Genomic DNA, 7,133 nt, shown 5'->3' with positions numbered 1-7,133 from the left:
GAGAAATCTCAAGTTACCGTAGAGGGTTTCTGAAGTCCAGAATCCACCAGATCCACCCACCTAAGACTTTAGGTTACAGGAGCTGAGTCTGAAAGCCACAGTAACCTTTTTCATAAATACTAGTCTGAGCATTCTGTTTCTTAGGTGAAGTTACATATAACCAGAGAGGAATAGTCTCTCAGTGGGTCTTGTTCATGTGAAGTGATTGCAGTTGTCTCTGCCTCTTCATTGGACATAATTCTAGGATCCCCTATATATACAACTATTCTCGAGTACCCAAGTTCTCTATATAAATGTCATGTAGGAGGCTGAGGCAGGAGGATAACTTGAGGTCTGCATATGTATTTAAAAAAGCATTTTCTATTTAATATTGTTGCTTTTTGGTAAGCAGTTGGCCACTAGGGGGCAAAGAACTATATGAAGGAAAGTATTACTCTTTAGCATTTAAAAAATTATTTTGATTATATTTTCCTCTTCTCCAAACTGTCTTCAGTTTCTCCTTACCCACACAGCTTCATGCTTTATTCCTCCACAAAATTTCAAACTATAAACAAATAAAAAGAAAATCAAAACAAAAAATGAGTAAGAAAACAAGAAATCAAACCAACCAACCAATCAAACAAACCAAAAATCCCCAAACCAAACCAAACCAAACCAAACTAAACCAAACCCAAACCAAAAAAGTGAGACAAGAAGCACCCCTACCCTCTAGACCCCCAAAAAAACTAAAAGTAAAAACCTTAAAACAAAACCATGGACTACTGGTCTTGGACTCCATAGGGCCCACCCTGAAGTGTGGTTGCCATACTCAGAAACACTCAAAGTTCCCTGGTTAGGGAATAGGACTTAAGTCCACCTCCAATTCTTTGGTTTGGACTTGTGCAGGCTCTTAGGGATCTTTAAGGACGGCTCGCTGGCAGGAAGCAGTTTGGAAGTGGAAGGACTCAGTGCCCTTTCACTAGCAACCGGAAACCCTGCGTTTGTTGTTTTTAATAACATATGCACCTACCACATTGTCATTAGGAAAACTGGTTTCATTACGGTGTGAACTTTTCTGTGCTTTTTTTTAGGGTTGCTATTTTTCTCTTTAGGGCAATGTAAATTTCCCCATTGTCTCAGGAGAGTGAGGATTGACCTTTGTTATTTGAGCTTCACTCTGCCAATCCTTTATTCCTTTGGTGCCCCGAGATTCCATTAAAAAAAAAGAAAAAGAATAGCATCTAACAAAATCAAGCCCACATTAAGCTTTCTATTAACATTATCAAGCAGGTTTTGAGGAAATAGATCAAATTTTGGAGTTTCATGTTTGCTTCTGAGGCTCATTTGCGTTGCAGGAGTCTTAGGTCTTCAGTTCTTGCCTAACCCTCTATTTCCAGGATGACTGTGATAGAATCTGTTGAAACCGTGTGCGACTGTTTTAGAGTTATTGTTGTTGTTGTTGTTGTTGTTTTTCTGTGAAGCTCTCACTCTCTGAGTGTACCTTGTCAGAACAGGACTTGTACCTCAGTAAAATGCCAAGAGAAGGTTTCTCATCTGCTCACCCCCCCCCCCTTTAGCCTTTTAAACATATTATTTACCATTTCTTCTGGTGGAGTGTGGTCATTGGCTGGTTTTCTTTGATTTAAGGGCTCTGTAGATTTAAATTGCCTACTAAGAGAGAAGGAGTAGAGAATGTGACCTACTAGATTATTTTCAGTTTTGGAGATAAATTATTTTTATGTAAATTCGTAGATACTTATGTGACCAAGGGAGTAGGTCTACTATTAAATAAATACATGTTGCCTTTCTGTGACTAGGCATAGTAAAAGTCGGCCATAAACTCTTTTGATTTACCATTATAATTCCTTTTCTTTTCCTTGATTTAATAAACTTCTATGATGACTGGAGATGTCTGCCCTTACTTTGCAACCTGCATGACTCCCTTCCGTTTACCAGCCATTGCAGCCTCTCCCCAGGGTATGCAGCTTATCAGTTCTTTTCTGTGTTTTTTCAAACCTACTTAGTTTCTGCTCACAACATTAAAATACTTTCGATGGATAGTGGCTCATTGCCTTCCAGTTTTTCAGTTAACTCTTGAACTGGTACACATTACTCGATTTCCTCATGTTTTGACCCAGATAATAAGGTCTTCTTGTGCTGTTTACTACTTCTTACTATTGTACACAAATTATCTGTGAATAATAATATTTTTCAAGTTCTTAATCGTTCTTTCTTATCTGAAATATGAGGCCAAAAAAAAAAAAAAAAAAAAAAAGGCTTCATAAACGAAGCCACTGCTTAAATTCTTAAACTACAGCTGTAGGGACACAATATGACCACACGAGGGCAGCAGAGGCACATGATTATTTTTGAAGATTTGCATATTTTGTCAAGCAGAAAAGTATTCTATTTATCTACCTAATTAATGAAGAAACTTGGTAGAATGAAATAGAGTTGGCATTTCTTAGTCTAAAGTAATGAAATTAGATACTTGGCTTTTAAATTCCCTTTCTAGAGGAAAGTATCTTAAATTCTATAGTGCTTCCACATCATAACCAAATACTCCTTCCTGGCCTTTCTCTCTCTACCATAAAAGTTTCATGAGCGGTAGAATGGTGTTTGGTGACATTTAGGTTTTGAGAGTGGGGTCACTGGTGGCTCACAGGATATTATGCTCTGTAGGAGGTGAATTTCTACCCATTCCAGCTGTAGATAGGGCATGTGGCTCTTTTGCAGACAGGCTGCGTTTTCGGCACGGTGCCTGGGTTTAATTTCCATGTGCAATGTCAGGCTTCAGCTATGTAAACTGAAACAGATGTTCAGGCTTTGAGAGTGCATTTGGCTCAGGAAAGCATCATAGCCTAGCCTCTTCCTCCACTCCCATTTCATTTTGAAAGCCCTTTGAATAGAAAAGGCCTCAAGAGAACTATCCAGTGTGTTTGACCTCATTCTTGTGAAGCAATTCATTCCTGGGAAACAGTTGCCCCAAATAAATGTTGGAATCTATTTGAAACTTCCTTAGCACCAGCATGTTTTTCTTTCTATCTCTATAAACTTACAGCTTTGTCTATTTTTGTTGTTGTTGTTGTTTAGGAAGCTCAGTAATGCAAGTTTTACTAAAAGCCAACCTAGATCTTCTTCATCTGATAATAGTTCTGATTCCTATTTTGCAAGGTTAATGGGAGTAGGTGTTTGTGCAATATGTATATGACTTCTTGATTGTTCCCATTTGCAAATATTAAAGACCTACAATGTAATGTGTATTTTAAGTGTCTTCCAGTGTTACACTCAGTTGATGATCAATATAAGCACATTTCTAATCTTGTGTTTCCACAAGACTTATGTTTCCAGTAATTTGCCTCCAAAAGTAAAATTAATGGAACTACAATCTTAAAGTACTGGGCAGGGCACATGCGTGCCTGGCAAGAACTCTACCACTGAGCTACTGCCTCAGCCCTCTCTTTACTTTTATTCTGAAATAAGGTCTCACTAAATTATCTAGGCTCATCATAGCCACCTCTGGTGCCCAGGCAGGCCTACAACTTGTAGGCAGATCTGAGCCAACTATCGTCTTTTCTCTCAGTTTCCTCCTCTTATTCCTGTTTCCCTCGTTCCCTTTCACTTTTCAGAGATATTTTTTGACATGCGGACCTCATGGCTTAGGCTGGTAGAAGCTTCTTGGGATGCTGAAGCTGCCAACAATGTGAGCTCAAAAGCTACTTAGGCAATGTAATGAAACTGTTTCAAAATAAAGATACTCAGTGGTAGGGTGTTTGTCTATAAATGGGAAGTCCCAGAGTCAGTCTTCAGTATGGTGGGGGAAAGTAATTCAAGGTTCTCACTCTTTTACAAATTTTGGTGTTTTTAAAGACTGTCCTATATGAGTATTGTATTTGTGTTATTTCCATGCTCCCTACACCTCCCAAACTCTAATATGTCCCCCACTCCTTTAACATGGCATGCATGTGTATATGATTGTATGCGTATGTGTGTATATGTGCCTGCCTCTCTGTGTGTGTGTGTGTGTGTGTGTGTGTGAGAGAGAGAGAGAGAGAGAGAGAGAGAGAGAGAGAGAGAGAGTAATGAATGAGTCCATTTAGCATTGCTCAGATGTATGTGTGTTTAGGGCTGACATCTTGGTTGGATAAAAGGTTCTCATTTGTAAAGAGCATTGAATGGAACAGTTATAAAACACATAGACAATAAACCACAATTAACATCTCTGACAGGAAAGAAACAGCCCATAATTCTGAGGCACTAAGAAACATGTGATGCTGTAGTAGGACATTGAAAGAGAGAGGGGAGCTGCCCTGGGAACTGAGGAAGAATATTTTCCAGGTAGACAAATTCAGTGTGCAATTGCTCGTGGAGCACAGATCAAGTTCTGATATGCGCTCCTAAAACTTTCCGAAGGCTCCACAGAGATCATGTGGTGAGAGTCAAAAATCAGAAGAGGCCAAGAGCCATGCTGAAAAAAAAATTGAAATAGGAAAATAAAACTTTCTTAAACTAAAAACAAAGAATTAGAACTTTTAAAGTACATTGGTTTATATTATTTCCAGATGACAATGTAGAACTTTTCATAATGAAAGCTTAAATATTTGTATCAATGATGAGTTTCTTTCTAATTGCACATATCAAAATATGTGAGGAGATTAAAAATTTAGACCCTATCATATGTATTAACAGAAGTTAATAGAAGAAGTTAACAGAAGTGTTGTTATAAACTTGATTTTATCCCAAAGGCTGAGAAGTGACTGCTTTGTTATATAAACATTGAAAATAAACATTCATTTATAATTAATCATTCAAGTTCACTTTTAGCTTCTTAACCCAGAAGCTAAATTTCAGTAAAGAATGTTGCAGTACACTGCACTAATGCTGAATCAGAGAGGAATTGACCACCCGGCACGTCTCATTGTATACTTTGATGAGTACATGGTACGTATATTAACCATAACCAAGGAACAGCTTGAGCACCCAGACGGCATGTTCCTTGCAAAGTAAAACCAAGTTTTCAGTGTTCAAAACTAAATTGTGTTAATCTGGCTAAAGTTTAGATTCAGCGATGGCCATGTGTCTTTTGCTCTCTGAATTCAAACAGGGTTTTTGCATTGCCTGTTTTGTATTTATTTCCATCTCAGATCATGTATCTTAGAGTCTTAAATACCTGAAGAAGAAGCAAGTTATTGTTGGGACTCTTTCTGGGCATCTTGTATTTCCTGTGGGCTAGGGCTCACGGCTCATGGTTAGGCTTCTACAACAAAATTTAAAAGGATGAGTTAAATAAACAACCCAACTTGTTATTTCAAAGCACACACGAGCATGCCTGGCTCTCTCAAGACAGTGTGAGTAGAGAGCTGTGCCATTGTTTACACCAAATGCCCTGGTGAGGCTGTTCTACAGGAAGTCAGTGACATGGGGATGGTGATTCTGTTCTCCATGGCTTTTACTCAACATCTAGAAAAATAACGCAAAGCAAAGATATGTAGGAGTCCTAGAAATCATGTCACTTCAACTTAGGCATGACTATTAAAGGCCACTGGAGTCACTAGGGCTATTCTTTCAATGTTTCATATCATATAAAGAATAGCTGCAGAGTTTTCAAATCTGATTTGAAGGTAGTATGCCAGTTCCTTTTACACATTCATACTACCTATGCATTCGCTTTTCTCAATATCACACTAGCTGAGAAGAAAAGGAAAAATGGCCATGGCCAGGCACAATAGTTCATGCGTGTGTGCGTGTACTTGCTTGGCAGGTATATGTTTTGCAGTGTGTTTGATGTAATGGTTATGTTGCAGTAACTTGCCTAAGAAAACTTCATCTTCACCCTGAGCCCCAGATTTCAGGTAACTCACTTTTACCTGGGTTAATATTCACTTTCCTCGTTCTTGCTGGGGCAGGAAAAGATTAGGGACTTTCTGACAGGCAGTGGGTGATGTGTTAGATAACTGCCTGAACAACTGAGTGCTGTCTCCCCGCCACCCCGGATTAGAGTGGATTCTATTCTGCTCTGTAAACTAAACACTCGCATCTGGATCAACGGAGCTCAAGTAAACAACTGGCTGGTCTAATCTTGGTTTGAGCGCCGTTAAGTAACTTGCTCGAATTTTACCACCAAGCACATTACTTCCTGGGTAGAGAGTCTTTGGTTTGCCATAACAAGATCTGGATTTTAAGTCGCAATTGCCGGGAAGGCAGCCTTGATGTTTTCTTTTCCCATGAAAATGAAAAACAGAGAAAACGGTTTCCTGATTACATATCAACATTAAAAACGTCTTATGGCAAAGAAAGACGAGCCTGGTTTGTGCAGAACAACAGTGTGGGCGAAGGATGAAGCCGCTACAATGTGCCTGAGACTTAATTTATTTTTTGCTCTGGAAGGAAATTCTCTTTCTACTAGAATTATGTCTCTGCGTGGGTAATTCATAAACAGAGGACCTGGAAATGGACTCCGTCTCTTGAACCTATTTACATTTTAATCGTATCCAGCTGCTCAGTTGCTGGAGAATTTCAGATTTTGTAAAGGCAATAAAGTTTTATCTTTTGTGCTTAAAACTGTATATCAAGGTCACATTAAAACATTGGCCAGTAAATAACTTAAAACCATTCTTAAGAAGGTGGACGTTTTTTTCTCAGTGCACAGGGAGGCAGATGTTAGGTATTCTAAACTCAATTTAGTAGAGTTTTCCTTTGATGCAAAACAGCTGCAGCCCTGTTTTGAGTGGCAGAAACATTGTCTCTGCTGCTCTGTCTTCTTACACTTTCCTGGCTGAAGGCAAAGGATTAAGAAATTTAAGAGTTTTCTTCTTGTCAAGCATGTCCACAGCCATTGCCTTTACAGCTAAATAGTACTTTTGAAGAAAATTAATTTCAATTTATACTTAAGACCAGTAGTCTAAAGACAGTAGGAAAATATTAACCTCTAAAATATGTTGCAGAGGTTGAAAATATTTTCACAGTGTAGATATTACCAAATCTACAAACATGTTTGCTGAGTATGACCTTGGCCAATAAACAGGACTATACACGTTCAGTCTTGTTTATCCTTAGAATTTACTACTACTACTACTACTACTACTACTACTACTGCTACACTACTACTACTACTACTACTACTACTACTACTACTACTGCTACACTACTACTAC

Source organism: Rattus norvegicus, chromosome 9, assembly GCF_021556685.1.
Source record: "Rattus norvegicus strain SHRSP/BbbUtx chromosome 9, alternate assembly SHRSP_T2T, whole genome shotgun sequence".
Taxonomy (NCBI): Eukaryota; Metazoa; Chordata; class Mammalia; order Rodentia; family Muridae; genus Rattus; species Rattus norvegicus.
The sequence above is the reverse complement of the archived record's forward strand: the minus strand, read 5'-3'. Positions refer to the sequence as shown.